Source organism: Prionailurus bengalensis, chromosome B4, assembly GCF_016509475.1.
Source record: "Prionailurus bengalensis isolate Pbe53 chromosome B4, Fcat_Pben_1.1_paternal_pri, whole genome shotgun sequence".
NCBI lineage: Eukaryota > Metazoa > Chordata > Mammalia > Carnivora > Felidae > Prionailurus > Prionailurus bengalensis.
This window is the reverse complement of record NC_057358.1, coordinates 45,861,184-45,881,843: the sequence shown is the minus strand read 5'-3', so window position 1 is coordinate 45,881,843 and position 20,660 is coordinate 45,861,184. Positions and strand designations below refer to the sequence as shown.

General features: G+C 42.6%; 1 protein-coding gene across 1 annotated transcript in view; it reads right to left on the bottom strand.

Annotated features, from left to right (window-relative positions):
- Window positions 1–13,941, bottom strand: part of BCL2L14 (BCL2 like 14) — a 37,467-nt gene extending 23,526 nt beyond the window's left edge. The window contains exons 1-2 of the mRNA XM_043561622.1: window positions 13,809–13,941; window positions 11,818–11,872 (exon numbers count right to left, since the gene is read on the bottom strand). The gene's annotated coding sequence lies outside the window, so the exon portion shown is untranslated. The remainder of the gene's footprint in view (window positions 1–11,817; window positions 11,873–13,808) is intronic.
- Window positions 13,942–20,660: the final 6,719 nt, after the last annotated feature.

Sequence of the window (20,660 nt, the reverse complement as noted above, 5' to 3'; positions counted from 1 at the left end):
CAGATCATGACCTGAGCCAAAGCCTGATGCTTAACCAACTGAGCCACCCAGGCGCCGCTCCCCGCCCCCCCCCTTTTTTTTTTCACATTTTAAAGATAGAATTCCCTATGTATATGAAAGAAGACAGTTAAATATGATTTCACATTCTATCCAGATTCTTAACTGAAAGAGACATTTATGGCCATACGTGTGATCTTGAACCCTTGAGAGCTGGCCAGTAAAACAAGAAGATGAAGGAAGTGTGAGGTGGGGAAAGAGGAATTAAGGCTAATTTCATAAAAGTGAAGGAAGAATTGGCCGTTTAGATGTTAGGCAAACAGGTCCATGAGAAACAAATGGACGGTGGTTATGGGAAAGTTAGTTCTATGGTGACAAAGTGAATTTTAACCAGAAAACTAATATTTATTGCACATAACGTGTGCTAGTCTAGCCAACTTAAGGAGTATTAAAATATTAAGAATGGTTTTTCTTTTTCTTTTTTTTTCTTTTGAGAAAGAGAGAGTGCACATGTGAGCAGAAAGTGGGACAAAGGGAGAGAGAGAGAGAGAGAGAGAGAGAGAGAGAGAGAGAGAATCCCAAGCAGGCTCTATGCTCAGCGTGATGCTGGGCTCCATCCCAGGACCCTGGGATCATGACTTGAGCCAAAATCAAGAGTTGGACGTTCAAACAACTGAGCCACCCAGGAGTCCCTAGAATGGTTTTTCTTTAAAAAACAAAACAAAACAAACTTAGTCTTTTTTTTTTAAGAATAGTCATTTGAAACAGTTCAAGAATCAACAATTGCATACCACCAATAACTAAGTCACATGGTACAGACTACAGTTGTTATGGCATTCAGAGTTACATAACTGAATGACACTGGCTTCAGAAACGACTTAGAATCCCACAAGGTCTTGGCAAGGTTAAGTACAAACACAAGGAAGGGGCAACTGGCACAAGGAGGCAGGCTCATTGAGGACAGAGAACGTCCATTAATGATTCAACCTGGCAACTCCCATAACAAGCTAGCACATAAAAGGATGGGACTCAAAACTTGTTATATATGAAAAAAAAAAAAAAACCCCAACCCACATTTCTTCCGATTCTAAAAAAACACAGCGTTGTAGAACACTTGTAAAATGTAAAATAGCATAGATAAAATAAAGACCATCATGATCCAGTCATTCAGTGATCAATGTTATTAAAAATGTGGCTTATTGGGGCGCCTGGGTGGCTCAGTCGGTTAAGCGTCCGACTTCAGCTCAGGTCACGATCTCACGGTCCGTGAGTTCAAGCCCCACGTTGGGCTCTGGGCTGATGGCCCAGAGACTGGAGCCTGCTTCCGATTCTGTGTCTCCCTCTTTCTCTGCTCCTCCCCCGTTCATGCTCTGTCTCTCTCTGTCTCAAAAATAAATAAGCTTAAAAAAAAAAAAATTAAAAAAAAATGTGGCTTATTTCCTTCCCTCTATGATAATAACCTCTAGCTACCTCCCAAGCGTCTGCCCGGCCCTCTGCCCTTCCCTTTCTCACTGCTTCCAATTACACACTTCTCCGAAGGCACCCTTGCAGCCGGCTGGACAAAATGACCTCTACCCTAAATAATCATATCCAACCGGACAAGAAGTGGATGGTCTACGACCCAAGTTGGGCCAATTCAATTCCGTCTGCCTGAAATTTGGAATTGTGTTACAGAGAGTCTAGCTACCTCCACTGGGTGTTTCATTTGGGAGGTCGTGTTTGGGTCCTGTGCAGCAGAGGAGAAAAAGCTGGCAGGCAGAAAAAGCGAGGAAGGAGCTAATCAGGAGAGAACTGGGGAGAAATAGGAGAGAAGCAATAAGCAATAACTGAGAGCTCTCCACTGGCCACCTGGAGGCTGGGAGACTCCTCCCCCTTTTTTTTTCTTTTTTTTTTTTTTTTACTCAGCTGATTTGAGTGTTTCTTTCAACCAGAAGGATTCCTGAACAAACACAATGTACATAGTTTTACATAGTTAAGACGTTATCATAGTTTTGCGGCTTGCTTTTTTTTTTTTTAGGTCGGCTCCACACCCACCGTGGGGCTTGACCTCATTCATGACCCTGAGATCAAGAGCCCCATGCTCTACCAACTGAGCCAGCCGGGAGCCCCTATGACTTGCTTTTTGCACTTAACGTCTATCATAAAGTTATCTCCCTACCAACAAACATATTTTGTAAATAGGATATTCAAGTTTTATTTATTTATTTTGAGAAAGAGAGAGAAAGAGAGTGAGAGAGAGAGAAAACACGAGCAGGGGAGGGGCAGAGAGAGGGAGAGAGAGAATCCCAAGCTGGCTCTGATGTGGTGCTCGAGCCCACGAACTGTGAGATCGTGACCTAAGCCCAAATCCAGAGTCAGACACTTAACCGACCGAGCCACCCAGGAGCCCTGTAAAGAGAATTTTTAATGGCTGTGTAAGTCCAGTGAATGGAAGCACTAAGATTATTCAACCAGGCATTTTTAAGATGTCTATTTTCACTGTTATAAATAATGTTGCAGAGTATAGTTTGCCCATATTTTTTGGCAAACTGTATCTTTGCCCATATTTTGTATTGTTTATTGAGGAATGACTCCTAAGAGTTGAATTATTGGCAATGGATATTTTTGAAATTGTTATTTTTATTCTCAGTTTGCATTAATCTTGGATTCTGGAATTTATTTAAATTATTGTGGGAAATATGTCTAAGGGAAAAATCCCTAAGTGTTTGGATGTATGAATAAAAAGCTCATCATCATGGGCACCTGGGTGGCTCAGTCGGTTAAGCGTGCAACCCTTCGTTTCGGCTCAGGTCGTGATCTCATGGCTCATGAGTTCGAGCCCCACATTGGTCTCCACGCTGATAGCACGGAGCCTGCCTGGGATTCTCTTTCTCCTCTCTCTGACCCTCCTCTCTCTGTCTCTCAAAATAAATAAACTTAAAACATTTTTTTAAAATAAATAAAAGTGGAAAAAAAATAGCTCATCCTCAGGAAAACTTTGGGGGTTTTGCCCATCTTTGTGAGTATAGAGTGACTATCAAATAAGAGTTGAAAGTCCAGATGTACAGATTTTAGAGTGGATAACATACTCCTCTGGGGCTCTGACTCTCATTCTTAATTCAATCTCAATGATGAAACTGAATGAAATATGTCTCCTTTGTTAAACTCATGCCTATTTTATTATTTTTGGTGCTCCTGTAAATGGGATATTGCAAATGGGATTGTTTTTTTCATTTTCTTTTTTCAATAGTTAATGTTAGTATGTAGAAATGCAACCGATTTTTGTATATTGAGTTTTGTATCTGAAACTTTATTGAATTCCTTTATTAGGTCTAACAGGTTTTTGTTCGTGTAAGTGTATTTATTTTGGGAGAGAGAGCAAGTGAGAAAGGGAGGGGCAGAGAGAGAGGTAGAGAGAATGCCAAGCGGGCTTTGCACTGTCAGCAGAGCCTGATAAGGGGCTCGAACTCATGAACCATGAGATCAAGACCTGAGCTGAGATTAAGAGTCAGACATCCAACTGACTGAGCCACCCAGGTACCCCTCTAACGGGCTGTGTGTGTGAGTGAGTGTGTGTGTGTGTGTGTGTGTGTAGTCTTTAGGGTTATACTATGTCATCTACAAACAGGGGCAATTTTACTTCCTCTTTTCTTATTTGGGTACCTTTGATTTTTTCTTCTTCTTGCCTAATTGCTCTGGCTAGGACTTTGAGTATTATGTTGAATACAAGTGGCTAGAGTGGGTATCCTTGTCTTATTCCTGATCTTAGGGGAAAAGCTTTCGGTTTTCACCATTGAGTATGATGTTAACTGTGGGTTTGTCATATTTGTCCTTTATAATGTTGAGGCATGTTCCTTATGTACCCAATCTGTTGAGAGTTTTCATCATGAAAGAAATCGAATTTTGTCCAATGTTTTCTCTTCATCTACTGAGATGATTGTATGCTTTTTATCTTTCATTTTGTTATCTGGTGCGTCACATTGATTTGTGGATGTTGAACCATTCTGGCATCCCTGGAAGAAATCCTACTTGGTCATAGTGTATTGATTCTTTAAATGCATTGCTGAATTTGTTTTGCTAATATTTTTTTGAGGGTTTTTGCATCTATGTTCATCAGAAATATTGGCCTTTAATCTTCTTTTCTTGTAGTGTTCTTGTCTGGTTTTGGTATTAGGGTAATGTTGGTATTATAAAATGAGTTTGGAAGTGTCTCCTTGTCTTCTCTTTTTTGGGAGACTGAGAAGGATTGGTATTAATTCTTCTTTAAAAATTTTTTTTAAAATTTTTTTAACATTTATTTATTTTTGAGACAGAGAGAGACAGAGCATGAACGGGGGAGGGGCAGAGAGAGAGGGAGACACAGAATCGGAAGCAGGCTCCAGGCTCTGAGCCATCAGCCCAGAGCCTGACGCGGGGCTCGAACTAACGGACCGCGAGATCGTGACCTGAGCTGAAGTCAGACGCTTAACCGACTGAGCCACCCAGGCGCCCCTATTAATTCTTCTTTAAATGTTTAGTACAATTTACCAAGGAAGCCATCTTCATTATCTTTGCTGGGAGATTTTTGAGTACTGACTCAATCTCTCTAAGAATGGCTATTGGTTGTGGTGCCTGGGTGGCTCAGTCAGTTGAGCGTCCGACTTCGGCTCAGGTCAGGATCTCACGGTTGGTGGGTTCGGGCCCCACGTCGGGCTCTGTGCTGACTGCTCAGAGCCTGGAGCCTGCTTCTGATTCTGTGCTCCCCCTCTCTCTCTGCCCCTCCCCTACTTGTGTCTCTCTCTGTCTTTCAAAAACGAATAAACATTAAAAAAAATTTTTTTAAAAAGAATGGCTGTTGGTTGTCCCCCGGACCTTTGTGATTATCCATGCTCTGTTCTTAGTGGCTCCCAGAACTTGAAGGTGTGCCAAAACCTGTCAGTGTCTCAAAGGGGAGAATCATAGTTTGCATCTAGATTGGACGCCAAACCCTCTGGCAGCAGCTGGGAAGGGCAGCAGCCCTTCCAGTAGAAACTGGGAGATGGGCTTTTTTTGCCTGCCTCCCTCTACACTGGGCCTAAGTATATGTCTGTGAAGGTGGGCTGTTGGCTATAGTTCTATGGGATTTGTGAGTGCAAGGCCTGTTGGATTTCAGAACCAAGTGATCTGGAGGCCTGTCCTTTGGTGGCATCTACAAAAGCTAGGGTGCCAGCCATGTGTGCAAGTTCCTTCCAGAGAGATACTGGTGATTTGGAGTGGGCTAAAGGGAGAAGGCAGAGGCAAGCCATGTTAGCTATCAGAGCGGGGTGATTTGGCAGCCCAGCCCTCAGGCGGCAGCCTTAAAAGTTGGGGCCCTAGATGTGTTGACAAGACCCTTCCAAGGAGACGCCAACAACTTGGTTTTATTATTGGAGCCGGTAGGAAAGAGAAGGCTGGGGAAGTGCCCACCGGCTCTTTCAGGCTCCAGGAAGGATTGCAGTTTGCACTTAGATGTGTGCTAATTAGAAGCAAGACCCTCAGGCAGCAGATAGGAAAGTGTGCACTCACTTTCCTGGGTGAGACTCAGAGATGAGAATTTGTGCCTGTTCCCTCTGCTCTGAGCCCCAGGGCATAGCCACAGCAAGTACTTGCACGTCTGTTAACAACTGCTTCTTTGTTTGCTCTAGTTGTGTAGATGTACTGTTGTTCTGTTCAGATGCTATGTAAGCCCCAAGTTCTAGCCACCCTTTTGAGTTACTCATCACTGAGTTTCTCCCATGTGTATGTAAGGTGTATGTGTGAATAAACTTGGCTTTGCTTTTCTGTTGTTAATCTGCCTTTGTCTAATTTACAGGGTCCCAGTGGAAGTACCCAAGATGACAAAGAAAGGGTTTTTTTTTCCCCTCCTGTACACCTGCAAGGAGATCCTGTAAGTTGGGGTTAGAATGTCTGAGTGAAGACAAACCAAGAGAATTGAGGTGCTGTTTTGGGGGTCTTGCTATGACTAGAGGGAAGATGGATGGTGCTTTTGGAACAGAGATCACAGTGGCACAGAAGCAGAGTATAGTTGTGACAGCGCGTTTACACTATCGTGGCTTTTGCTAAACACTCCTGATAAACAAGGAGAACCTCATACTTGATGCTAATGTCATCGCTCAAGTCAAAGGAGGCAATGGTGATAAATTTTGCTTACACCTGACTCTTGCACTTGGCAGACAGGAACTGGTTAGTCTCCTAGAAGCAATGGGAACCCTGGGAGAAAGAATTAATGTTGACCCTAGTGTCATGACCTTTGTGATCATGAAGATAGAATTCTGGCCTAGCCAAACATTGCCTTGTAGGCTAAAGAGAGGCAGGTTTTCATGGCCACAGGCTCCCACAGGCGTAAGGATGACATCTGTAATTTACCCAGACTTTATCAATGATTCCCTCAGGCATGGAATAGGTACTTGTTGTTATACCCATGTTACAGATGAGGATTTTGAGGGCACAGGGAAACTGAGAAAAAGTGCCTAGTGTAACACGACCAGTGTGGCGATGTCGGGATTTGAGGGAGCCTAGACCACCAGGCTTCAGAGTTCAGGAAACGAACCACTGAAATTGACTGTCTTCTTCATACTTATTGTGTGGATCTATCCCTGATCATCGATGCTTTTCAATCATCTTTTTGATTTTCTGGACTCACTTTTACTGCTGTTGAGCTTGGTATACAGAACAAGAAGATTGGTGTAGATGAAAACACGAAGGTTTTGAAGTGGATGAAAAGGTATTCTTGGATATCCTTTCAATGGAATGCTGGAACCTTTGGACGTAATTTGATTTTACAGATGTGTGTGTCTTTGCTTGTTTCTGATGGGGTTATTTTACAACTCTGTAGAGACAAAAGCTGACTTACAGGAGACTGATAGTAATACAAAGTGTTCCTTCCATTAAAATGCAGATGGGCTCCTGTGGAATGGGGTTGTTAATTGTCCTGTGGATATTGACCTGTTTTTCCAGTTTGCCTCTATTTGTCAATTTATTCCAGCATTAAAAAAAATTTTTTTTTATGTTGATTTTTGAGAGAGAGAGGGAGAGAACATGAGTGGGGAGGGACAGAGAGAGGGAGACACAGAATCCAAAGCAGGTTCCAGGCTTTGAGCTGTCAGCACAGAGCCCAATGCGGGGCTTGAACCCATGAACCATGAGATCAGGACATGAGCCAAAGTCAGACGCTTAACTGACTGAGCCACCTAGGAGCCCCTGTTCCAGCATTTCTTAACTGACTATAAATGCGTGGTAGTTTAAGTTCTCCTTTGAACTGGTTGTAGTATTATACCAGTCCCACCATCCATTAATGAGGTAAATAAAATATTTGACACATATTCTTTTGTATTATGTGGAAGTTGAAGAAAGATTCTCTATGACCACATTCTAGCCAGGCTCCTCTGAGCCCTTTTTTTGACTAGGCCTCAACCTTGGCCTATAAAGACTTGAGTGAAACACTAACATAATTGCCAACAGCATATGGCCACATCCCTACAATGACCTTAGCTAGGCCCCCTTAAAGTGCCTGCCCGAGAAAACTCAAGGATCACAAAAGAACTTAGTTTTGTTCGAGACAACACCTGAGCCCCGGGCCCCTGTCTGCCAGTGTCTGTGGGAGGGCAGGAGCCTAACAGACCCAGATGGTTTCACGTGGACTAGACCTCCTTTCTTGTAATTTTTCACTCTGTTCTGCTCTCTGGGTCTCTACTCCATTCTCCCTTTAAAATACACATTCACCCTGTGCAAATCCAAGCTTAGTTCAGTTCACGGTGGACTCTTTTCCCTATTGCAATAGTACATTACTATTTAAAATCTCCTTACCACTTTACCTAGGGCCCAGCTTTATTTTACCTTTGAAAAAATTATCTCCTAACATTGGTTAAAATCACTTAATTCTCTGCACTTCATGTTCCTTTCAGATTCCTCTTTAATTGTCTAATTGATTGAGAGGCATTGGGATAGAGGTCTCAAGGTTCTGGTATTGGTTGTTTTTAATGGCTTAGTTAATAACTCATTTACAAATAATATAGTGCCATAAGGGCTCAGGCTGTGTAGGCAAAGAGTTTGGAGCTGAATCCTGATTCTGCCTCTTATTGGGTAAGTAGAAGGGAATGATCTGGAGAAGGAAGCAAAGGGAAGACATTTGATTTTGAGGTCAAAAGGAAGTCCTTACATGAGCTCTCACTTTAAAAGAACACACATAGGGGCCTCTGGGAGGCTCAGTCAGTTAAGCGACCAACCGACTCTTGATTTCAGCTCAGGTCATGATCTCACAGATCAAGTTTGAGCCCTACATTGGGCTCTATGCTGACAGTGCAGAGCCTGCTTGGGATTCTCTGTCTCCAGCTCTCCCTTGCCCTCCTTGCTCTCTCTCTCTCTTTCTAGAAACAAATTAACATTAATGGGGCGCCTGGGTGGCTCAGTCATTGGGCATCCGGCTTCAGCTCAGGTCATGATCTTGCGGTTCGTGATTTCGAGCCCCACGTCGGGCTCTGTGCTGACAGCTCAGAGCCTGGAGCCTGCTTCGGATTCTGTGTCTCCCTCTCTCTCTGCCCCTCCCCTACTTGTGCTCTGTCTCTCTCTGCCTATCAAAAATTTAAAAAAAGTAAAAAAAAAAAAAAGATGAACACATATAAAAGGTGTCCAAAAGAAGTGTTAAAAAGTTATTCTGTCACTTGTTAAAATGATAAGGTAGACGAAATTCAGGACTAGGTACTGAGGTTCTGCAGCAGGGCAGGGACATTGGGCTTAGCTCTTAATTTAACAACAGGCAAAGTGGGACTTCCTAGTGGAAGGGGTCAGTGGATAGAAAATTGAAGAAGAAGAATCACGAATAAGGGGGAACCTGGCTAACCCGACCTGATAGGGTTCTTGCTGGAGGCAGGTCAGGGCGGCCAGACGTTCCCTGGGGGATGGCGGGGAAGGAAGAATCTGGTCAGATATCAAGGGGGATCTTCTATCAAGGGTGGGAGATTCTGGCTAAACTGACCTGAAAGGATTCTTGCTACAACTGGACTCTGGGAGAGCATACCCAAGGATGGGGCCCTCAACGGGCTCAGAGGAGCCTGGCTGAATGAAGTTCAGGCAAGAAGAGAGTCTTTGTCAGTGGCTAGGACAGAGAGCAAATACAAAAGAGGGGAACTGGCCTGGAGTGAGGGTCAGTCTCTGCTGAGGTTCTTGAAAATATTAATGACAGAAGAAAGGATTTTTTTTTTTTTTTTAAGATTCATTTCCAACCACAGAAGGGAGAAAGAAGACTGAACCACTCTGGTTCAATTGGACTTCTCTCTTCTCTTACCAAGGAAAACAGTCTCAGGTGGAAGGGTCTGAGGCAAGTTGAAGTTTTCAGTCAAGAGGAGATGACAGAGGTGTGTTCAACAGGGCAGGGAGACGCAGGGCCAGTGTTGAGTGGAGCCTGATGCCTGGAGATGATTTGCGTAGTTTTCAGGGAGCTGGCATGCCTCCCAAAGCTTCACCTGTGGTAATTCCCTGCCAAATCCTACACCGCGTTAGTAAAAGGATGATTTGTGAGCTGTTAGAATGGGGGCTTCCGCGTGTTCGCTGAGAGGCCATCAGGGCAGACCCATCCCATCTCCCACGGGGCAGGGGGGTGTCTTTGATGAAGTGCACGTTTGCTCCAGCACGGTTTTTGACAAAGATGCTCGTGAGACGCATGTGAACAAGTTGGAGAATTGCAGTCTCGATGACGTTGTAATTGCAAAACTTTCTGGATATGTTTATACTCATTTATACTTGAAGCGTGTGCTGATGGAATGAAGGGCCTGACCTCTCTGGGTCGTTTTCCTTTTTTTAAAAAAAGCTTACTTATTTATTTTTTGAGAGAGATACAGAGTGAGTGGAGGAGGGGCAGAGAGAGGGAGACAGAGACAGAGAGAATCCCAAACATGCTCCACACTGTCAGCACAGAACCCCACGTAGGGCTCTAACCCAGGAACCACGAGAACATGATCTCAGCCAAAATCAAGAGTCAGACACTCAACCTACTGAGCCACCCATGTGCCCCCAGATCGTTTTCTTTTTCATCTCCTTTCTTCCCTAAGTGTCTGAGCTTGGGCAGATCGCTAAACTTCTCTGGCCTTTCAACATTATGTAAAAAAATGCCTCAATCTATGTATGACTACATGAATAATTGGTTCATATATGCCTAGAGGGATATAATTTACCTCTGAGTTCTGTCCTTGATTCTGTTTGACATTTTTTGTGATTGACTTAGGTAATGGCAAGTTTCTAGATGATGCAAAGAGGTGGGAAAGCATATGAATGAGTTCTGGCCCCAGAATCGAACAATCTTGGATATGAACCTTGGGTCTGTCACTTCCCGACTGGATGTTGAGCAAGTCTCTTAACTTCACTAGCCTTGATTTTCTTTTCCCTTAAATGAGAACGATAGTAACAACAACAACAATCACAAAAGACTTCGTGTAAAGACAAAACTACTATAGAAGATACTACATGAAACACATTTAGTTAATGAATCCTCCACTAACCATTAGCTGTTCATGTTATATTATTACTAAGCTGGGAACAGGAACGTTGGATAACATATCACGTTTCAGAATTACTGCAGGGTGAAACCAGGAGCTACTACCGAGAATCGAAAAGGCTTATGAACAACCCGGCATCTGGGATTCACTAATCCACTGCATGCGAACAGAATGGGAATGACCTGGTTTAAGAGCAGCTCCTGTCAAAAGCCTTTTAGGGGCTTTAGGTGACTGCTAGCTCAGAATGAATTGATGTGGCATGGCATCCAAGAAAGTGGATGTCTTCAGCTGGGTGAATGGGAGGGCAAAAGAAGCTACAGTTTAACAGTATTCTCACCCTTGTAAGGGAGAGCATGCCCACAGAGCTGTGCTCAGTTCTGACCTTGTGTTTTTAACAAATGTTTATTTATTTATTGAGAGAGAGAGAGCACGAATGCGGGCAGGGCAGAGAGAGAGAGAGAGAGAGAGAGAGAGAGAGAGGGGAGCGGGAGAATCCTAAGCAGGCTCCACGCTGCCAGCGCAGAGCCCAGTGCGGGGCTCGATCCCACGAACTGGGAGATCTTTACTTGGGCCCAAGTCAAGAGTTGGATGCTCATCCGGCTGAGCCACCCGGGTGCCCTGCTCTTCTGTTTTTTATTGAAGAAGTAAGGTAGGAAGCTAGACTACCTGAGTTCAAATCCTTGCTCAATGAACTCGGGTAAGATATTTGATCTCTCTGTGCCTCCGTTTTCTCATCTGTAAAATGGGAATAATAAAAACTTGTACTTATCTCATAGGGCTGCTGTGAGGAGTCCATGGGATGTAAAAGTAAATATGTCATGCTTCCAAAGGTGTCTGGCTCATAGTAACTGCCAGTCTAAGAAGGACATTGTCAGTGTCCCAACATGACACGGTCAGAATGGTGAGGGGTGCAGAATCAGTGTGACAGGCAGAATAGTGAATGGATTATCCTCCTCTTATCCCCCCATCTCCTGTCCCAAACACATATGCCACTCCCTTGATATAGGCAGGGCTTCACAGGTTTGGACTCTTGCCTAAATTGGAATGCTCAAACTCACACCCTATCGGGTCTCTAGCACCAGACGTTAGAGATCATTTAGTTTAGGGCCCTCATTTAAAATATGCTCAAGGTCAAGTAGGAAGCTGAGAGCCGAGGTCCTCAAGCCCATGTCCTCTGCTTGTTTCACTCCCCACCTGCCTCCTTCCCTCCATCTGCTTGTCAAAGTCTGGCAAGCCCCAGCTCAACTCCCACCTCTTCTTAGAAGTCTTTTTTCAGATCCCCCAAGGTGAACTGGTCTACACTTTCCCCATAGCTACACCATGGCAAGCTCTGAACATTTTTTATAATACTTACCAGTCTTCTTGGTATTAGAGTTCACCATCCATGCTTCTGTCTTCGCCCGGTTTGCCTGAAGAACAAAGACACAATTTACTCACTTCGCATGTGCACTGTGCTCTGCTTACATCAAGGCCATCATGAAACGCTCATTGACTTGATTATTAAGGTTGTGTAATGTGGACCATTTATCCTAGAAGAGAGAAGATTGAGCAGAACGGAACTGGGCCTCATGGGGAGGAAGGATTAGATTTAGCTACTCCGTTCCAGAGAACAGAACGGGGGCAAGCTGTAGAAGTCACCAGGGGGCAGATCTGATCTGTTTGGTTGGAGAGAATCCTTCACAGGACAGGCTTTTATTTATTTATTTGTTTGTTTGTTTATTTATTTATTTATTTATTTATTTAAGTTTAAGTTTATTCATTTTGAGAGAGAGAGAGAGAGAGAGAGAGCATGCACCGGGGAGGAGCAGAGAGAGAGGGAGAGAGAGAATCCCAAGCAGGAATCCCAAAAGAGCCCGGCAGGGGGCTCGATCTCATGAAACAGGAGATCGTGAGCTGAGCCGAAACCAAGAGCTGGACACTTAACCGACTGAGCCACCCATGTGCCCCGTGACAATCCTTGAATAAGGAGATGGGTGCCTCATGAGAAGTGAGATTCCATCAGTGAAATTGTTCAAGCAGAAGCGTCATGACCACCGTCGGGGATGAGGAAGACAGGAATATAGGATACATCCCTGAGATTCCCCGTTAGCTCTCTGTGTTTCCACATCATAAAGATCTTGGTGCCATGTTAGGGTTCACGTGTAGTCACAGACACAGTATTATGAGGGGTGCACTAACAGGTTTGAGACCGAGTCCGGCAGACCTGGGCCCCGGTACAGCTGGGTCTCAGCTTGGCTCTCACCAGTCCAGTGTGCAGAAGGGACGGTACCTCCACAAAAAGCAGCCCCTTTCCCCACTCCCTGTGTTGCTTGCAATATCCCCTCCCTCACCTTTCCCCGTTCTGCTCATTTCTGTCCTGTGCACCTGCAAGGTCAGCTTCATGCTGAATTTTACTACAGTCAAAAGTCCTGAGTGTCTCACGGTTGCGTGCTGAAACCTCTCAGCTTAGCCTCGGGGTGTAGTGTTATATTCAAACCTTTTCGAGCATTTCCACATAAAGGCCCTGAATCCATCTTTCCTAGGCTCTTAGCCTTGGAGCTATAGTTTTTCTGTTTCTTCTGGCCATTCCATTCCATTTTCAAAGTATGGGTCTAGCTATTACTTTTCTGGTTGGGTCCCCAGGTATACTTTTGTAAGCTTCCAGCCACAACCTTTCCATTTTCATGGGCTTGTCACCATCAAGTAGGTACCCCTCTGGTATTGCTCTCAGGATCCCGTTTTCCCCGTTTTGGGGGCTCCCGTCTAAGACTTCTCCCCAACCGCTGCATACCCAGGTATTGATTGTGGTCTCCCATTGACCCCTCTCCCCCAAGGTCTACCTAGTTTTCTTTACAACACAGTTTGGCTTCCTACCCACGGCCCTGAGTTCCTCTGACATCTGGCCTCGTTCGTAAGGTTCTCGCTCAGAGGGTTCAGGTCAGGAGAATATCCACCATTCATCAGCCTGATACGTTTGCAATCTCCAAAGTATCTACCTTCATAAGGTTCATTTCTAGGTAATATCAAACTTAAGAGTGGGTTCTATTTCAAAAGTTCATTTGTTTTTTTTTTATTTTAAAATTTTTATTTATTATTTATTTGTTTGTTTATTTATTTATTTATTTATTTATTTATTTATTTATTTAGAGTGCATGCAAACACGGGGAGGGGCAGAGGGAGAGAGAGAGAGAGCGAGAGAGAGAGAGAGAGAGAGAATCCCAAGCAGGCTCTCTGCTCAGTGTGAAGCCGGATGTGGGGCTTCATCTGATGATCCTGGGATTATGACCTGAGCCAAAACCAAGAGTCAGATGCTCAACCCAGGTGCCTCTCAAAAGTTCATGTGTAAAGGACTTGTTTAGAACTCACATTTTTTCCTTGCCGTAATGTTCTTCATGGTGGTTAGTTTTTCCAGGCCAGTCCAGGAGAACCCATCTAACCTTCAGGATTAGGCTGGACCGCCAGGACCACAGAATGATTAGGAGTAATAATAGTTGCACAGAATACAATCATGGAATAGAACAGTGTTTCTATGGGGAAATATTTTCAGAGTTCTAACTAAGAATGCTGGGATTCCTTTAACTGCCCGCAGTTTGCACCCTTAGTAAAAGAAAACAAAGCCACTACAATTTAGGGAGGGGTTACTCTGCACCAGGCGGGGTAAACTCATTATGTGAGTTATATGGTTTCATCCTCATGTCAACACTGATGGAGAGTGGTGTCGGTACTGCTATTAATCCACCTTTTGAAGATGAGGGAATGGAGGCCAAAAGAACTGATCTCAGTGACTTTGGACAGGGATTCTGGTAAAATAAAATCTGGTGAGTGCTAGGAAAGGCACAGGGATTCCAGAGGACGGAAGGGGTGAGAAGAGAATCAGATGGGGCGACAGAAGGAGTAAAGGTTGAGTCAGGGCTGGGGAAGGTGGAAGCAAGTGGCTGTGGACATGACAGGCAGATTGGCTCCGTGTAGGACGGTTATAGACAATATATATTCTCTTCCCCTGTGACGTGTCTTTGGCAGACCCTGTTGGAAGGTGCTTGAAACAACAGAGAATAGCCACGGTCTGCCTATGAGAAGGAAGAGTGGCAATAGGTAGTTTCAGTCCTGGAGGAGATCCAGCATGATGTGGCGGAGCCCTTCATGGCCCCAGCTGTTCATTGCCCCCTGTGCCCGTGTGCCTATGACTTTGTGCCCTCCCTTCAAGACTAGGATGCTCTGCCTTGTCCTTCGATTCTGGGCTAAGTTGTGTACCTTGCTTCAACCCTTACAATATGAAAGTCAGGACTGAAGCCCAGGCTTGGGGGACTTTTGTCCATTAGAGCTTGCTTTCTTGTACACACTGCGTAGTAGCCATGACGACATGTCCAGGCCCGCCTGATGAGGCTGAGAGATACATGGAATGGAGTCCCAGCTGACCCAGAGGGATCCTGCCTTGATCAGCTAAACACCACACATGAGCGAGGCCAGCTAAGATCAACAGAGCCACCTGGTCTATATCAGCTGAACCTTGCAGACTTCTGAAAAATAAGTGGTTTTTTTTAATTAAACAAATCAAACTTTTAATTTTGAAATCCATGTAGATTTACATGCACTTGTAAGAAATAAAGATCCCATAAAAAAAAAAAAAGATCCCATGCACCCTTTATCCAGTTTTCCTCAATGGTAACATCATGCAAAACTATAGTACAGTATCATAACCAGGATAGTGACATTGGCAGAGTCAAGATACAAAATACTTTCATCAGCATAAGGATCCCTCATGTTGCTATTTATGACTACATTCCCTTCCCTCTTGCTCCCACCCTCTCCGTAACCCCTGGAAACCCCCAATCTATCCTCTGTTTCTATTATTTTGTCATTTCAAGGATGTTATATGAATGAAATCATATAGGATGTAACCATTTGGAATTGGCTTTTTTTTTTCCACTGCATAATTCACTGGAGATATATACCTATGTTATCACATCTGTCAATAGTTTATTACCTTTTACTGCTGAGTAAAGTGTTCCAAGGTATGGATATACTACATTTGTTTAACCCTTCATCCATTGAAGGACATCTGGGTTGTTTCTAGTTTGGAGCTGTCATGAATAAAGCTGCTACAAACATCGGTGTACTATTTTTGTGTAAATGTAAGTCTTCATGTCTCTGAGATAAATGCTCAGGTGCTCAATTTCTGGGTCATAATGGCAGTTGTATGATTAGTTAAAAAAAAAAAAGACCCTGCCAAATCCTACCCTTTTACATTACCACCAGCAATGTATTGGTGACCCATTTTCTCTGCATCTTTGTCAGGATTTGGTGTTTATTGTCGCTACTTTTTATGCTTGCCATTCTGGTAGGTAGGTCATGACTTCTTATAGTGGTTTCAGTGTGTATTTCATGGATGAGGCTGAGAGATACATGGAATGGAGTCCCAGCTGACACAGAGGGACCCAGCCTTGATCAGCTAAACCCCACACATAGGGAGGCCAGCCAAGATCAACAGAGCCACCTGGTCTATACTAGCTGAACCTTGCAGACTTCTGAAAAATAAGTGGCTAATAATGAAGAACATCTTTTCATGTGCTTATTTGTCACCTGTATATCTGCTCTGGTGAAATGTTTCTTTGTGTGTTTTGTCTGTGTTCTAACTGGATTGTTTGCTTTTTTTACTGTTGAATTTTGAGAGTTCTTAATATATTCTAGATACTCATCTGGTTTTCACATATTTCTCTCCTACTCTGTACCTTGTCTTGTTATCTTCACAAGGTCTTCCACAGAGCAAATGTTTTAAATTTCGATGAAGTCCAATTTATTAGTTTTACCTTTTAATGGATCATGTTTTGGGTGCCAAGGCTAAGATCTCTGCCTGGTTCTAGATCCTGAATATTTTCTCCTACTTTTTCTAAATGTTTTACAGTTTTACATTTTACATTTAAGTCTGTGATCCATTTTGAGTTCATTTTTGTATAAGGGGTGAGATTTAGGTTGAGGTTCATTTTCTGATCATGGCTGTACAATTACTCCAGCACCATTTGCTGAAAAGGCTATCTTTTCTCCACTGAGTTGCTTTTGCACATTGTCAAAAATCAGTTTGGCATATTTGTGTGTATCTATTTCTGGTTTCTCCAGGGTGTTCTATTGATCTATGGGTCTATCACTCCACCAATACCATATAATCTTGATTACTATGGATTAATTCCTTCCACTTTTTTCTTCTTTTTTTTTTTCTTTTAGAAAGAGAGAGTACAAGTGGAGGAGAGGGTCAGAGAGAGAGAGAGCCTTAAGTAGGCTCTATACTCAGCATGCAGCCTGATGCACGGCTTGATCCCATAACACTGGCATCATGACCCAAGCCGAAATCAAGAGTTGGATGCTCAACCAACTGAGCCACGTAGGCACCTCTTTTTCTTCTTTTTAGCTATTCTACTTCCTTGCCTGTCCATTTAAGTTGTAGAATAACTGCCTATATCTATAAAAAAGTCTTGCCGCGATTTTGATAGATGCATTGTATCTGGAAATCGATTTAGGGAAAATTGACATGTATCCTTATCCATATTCTCTATTCCGTTTATGTTTATCTATCTTGATCTATATTAGCTATATCTTATCACTACTTATGTTCATTTATCTTTATCTACATATCTATATTTCATCTATATTGAATCTTCTAGGGGCGCCTGGGTGGCTCAATCGGTTAAGCGTCCGACTTCGGCTCAGGTCATGATCTCACGGTCTGTGAGTTCGAGCCCTGCGTCGGGCTCTGTGCTGACAGCTCGGAGCCTGGAGCCTGCTTCCGATTCTGTGTCCCCCTCTCTCTCTCTGACCCTCCCCTGTTCATGCTCTGTCTCTCTCCGTCTCAAAAATAAATAAACATTAAAAATATATATATATTGAATCTTCTAGTCCATGAACACACTATGTCTCTCCATTCAGATTTAAAAAATGTCTTTCATCAGCATTTCAGCATAAAAGTCCTGGGTATGTTTTGGTAGATTTACATCTAAGTGTTTCATTATTTTTGGGGTGATTGGCAAATGGTTATAAATATAACATGGTTATAGATATAAAATGGTTACAAATATAAAATGGTTATAAAATATAAAAATTATATTTTTAGTTTTGGTGTCCACATGTCCACTGCTAGTATACAGACATAAAATTGGTTTTTGGATGCTTGTCTTATATCTTGCATCTTTGCTGAACTTAGTACTAGGAGTTTCTGATTTTTTTTTCTTTTTGCTTTGTTTTCTTTTTTCTTATTGCACAGGCTAACACTTCCAGCACCATGTTGAATAAGAGTGATGAGTGTGGATATCTTTGTATTATTGCTGATCTGGGGGTGGGGGAAGCATTCAGCCTTTCACCCTTAAGTATAATGTTGCTGTAAGCTTTTGGTAGATGTTCTTACCAAATTGAGGAATTTCCCTTCTATTCATATTTTTCTGAAAATTTTTACCATGCATAGATGTTGAAATTTGTCCAATGTCTTTTCTGCATCAATTTATACGATCATGTAATTTTTCTTCAATAGCTTGTTATTATTATACTGATTAATTTTTGAATATTGAAATGGCCTTCCATCCCTGGAATAAACCCCATTTGGTCATGGTGTATAATTCTTTTTATGTGTTGCTAAATTCTATTAGATAATATATTTTTTTAAAGGATTTTATATCTATAATCAAGAGGGATATTGGTCTGTAGTTTTCTGGTTTTCTGCCTTTGTCTGTTTTTGGTATAAATCAAGCAAATTGGGAAATATTTCTTCCTCTTCTATATTCTGAAGAGACTGTGTAGAATTGGCATTAATTCTTCAAACATTTAGTAGAATTGTCTCGTGAAACCATCTGGGCCTGGAGATTTCTTTCTTTCTTTTAAGTTTATTTATTTATTTTGAGAGAGAGTGCTGAGGGGGAAGAGAGAGAGGGAGAGAGATAGAACCCCATGCAGGCTCTGCACCATCAGCACGGAGCCTGATGTGGGGTTTGAACCCATGAACCGTGAGATCACGACCTGAGCCAAAACCCAGAGTCAGACGGCTAACCAACTGAACCACCCAGGCCCCCCATGAGATTTCTTTCTTTTGAGTTTTAAAATTATGAATTCAACTTCCTTATAGTGATGTGGTTATTCACATGGCTTATTTCATTTTGAGTGAGTTGTGGTGGTGGTGTGTGTGTGTGTGTATGTGTGTGTGCTTAGGAATTGGTCTATTTCATCAAAGTTGTTAAATTTATGAGTGTAGAATTGTTTGTAGAATTATCTTATTATCCTTTTGATACCTACAGGGGCTATAGTGATATCTCCTATTTTATTCACAATATTGGTAATTTGTGTCTTCTCCCTCTTTTTCTTTGTTAGTCTTGTTAGAAGTTAGTCAATTTCATTCTTCTTTTCAAAGAACCAACTCTTGATTGTCTCTATTGTTTTAAATTTCATTGATTTTTGTCCTTATTATTATTTTTATTTATTTATTTATTTTATTTTTATTTTTTTTAACATTTATTTATTTTTGGGACAGAGAGAGACAGAGCATGAATGGGGGAGGGGCAGAGAGAGAGGGAGACACAGAATCGGAAACAGGCTCCAGGCTCTGAGCCATCAGCCCAGAGCCTGACGCGGGGCTCGAACTCACAGACCGTGAGATCGTGACCTGGCTGAAGTCGGACGCTTAACCGACTGCGCCACCCAGGCGCCCCTATTATTATTTTTAATTTAATTTTTTATTTTTTTTAATTTACATCCAAATTAGTTAGCATATAGTGCAACAATGATTTCAGGAGTAGATTCCTTAGTGCCCCTTACCCATTTAGCCCATCCCCCCTCCCACAATCCCTCCCGTAACCCTCAGTTTGTTCTCCATATTTATGAGTCTCTTCTGTTTTGTCCCCCTCCCTGTTTTTATATTATTTTTGCTTCCCTTCCCTTATGTTCATCCGTTTTGTCTCTTAAAGTCCTCATATGAGTGAAGTCGTATGATTTTTGTCTTTCTCTGACTAATTTCACTTAGCATAATACCTTCCAGTTCCATCAACATAGTTGCAAATGGCAAGATTTCATTCTTTTTGATTGCTGAGTAATACTCCATCGTATATATATACACCACATCTTCTTTATCCGTTCATCCATCAGTGGACATTTGGGTTCTTTCCATACTTTGGCTAATGTTGATAGTGCTGCTATAAATATTGGGGTGCATGTGTCCCTTTGAAACAGCACACCTGTATCCCTTGGATATATGCCTAGTAGTGCAATTGCTGGGTCGTAGGGTAGTTCTATTTTTAGTTTTTTGAGGAACCTCCATCCACACTGTTTTCCAGAGTGGCTGCACCAGCTTGTATTTCCACCAACAATGCAAAAGATATCCTCTTTCTCCACATCCTCCCCAACATCTGTTGTTGCCTGAGTTGTTAATGTTAGCCATTCTGACGGGTGTAAGGTGGTATCTCATCGTGGTTTTGATTTGTATTTCTCTGATGATGAGTGATGTGGAGCATTTTTTCATGTGTAGGTTGGCCATATGGATGGCTTCTTTGGAGAAGTGTCTATTCATGTCTTTTGCCCATTTCTTCACTGGATTATTTGTTTTTTTGTGTGTTGATTTGATAAGTTCTTTATAGATTTTGGATACTAACCCTTTATCTGATATGTCATTTGCAAATATCTTCTCCCATTCTGTCGGTTGCCTTTTAGTTTTACTGATTGTTTCCTTTGCTGTGCAGAAGCTTTTTATTTTGATGAGGTCCCAGTAGTTCATTTTTGCTTTTGTTTCCGTTGCCTCTGGAGACGTGTTGAGTAAGAAGTTGCTGTGGCCAAGATCAAAGAGGTTTTTTCCTGCTTTCTCCTCGAGGATTTTGATGGCTTCCTGTCTTACATTTAGGTCTTTCATGTATTTTGAGTTTATTTTTGTGTCTGGTGTAAGAAAGTGGCCCAGGTTCATTCTTTGGCATGTCGATGTCCAGTTTTCCCAGCACCACTTGCTGAAGAGACTGTATTTATTCCATTGGATATTCTTTCCTGCTTTGTCAAAGATTAGTTGGCCATACGTTTGTGGGTCTATTTCTGGGTTCTCTATTCTGTTCCATTGATCTGAGTGTCTGTTCTTGTGCCAGTACCATACTGTCTTGATGATTACAGCTTTGTAGTATACCTTGAAGTCTGGGATTGTGATGCCTCCCGCTTTGGTTTTCTTTTCAAGATTGCTTTGGCTATTCGAGGTCTTTTCTGGTTCCA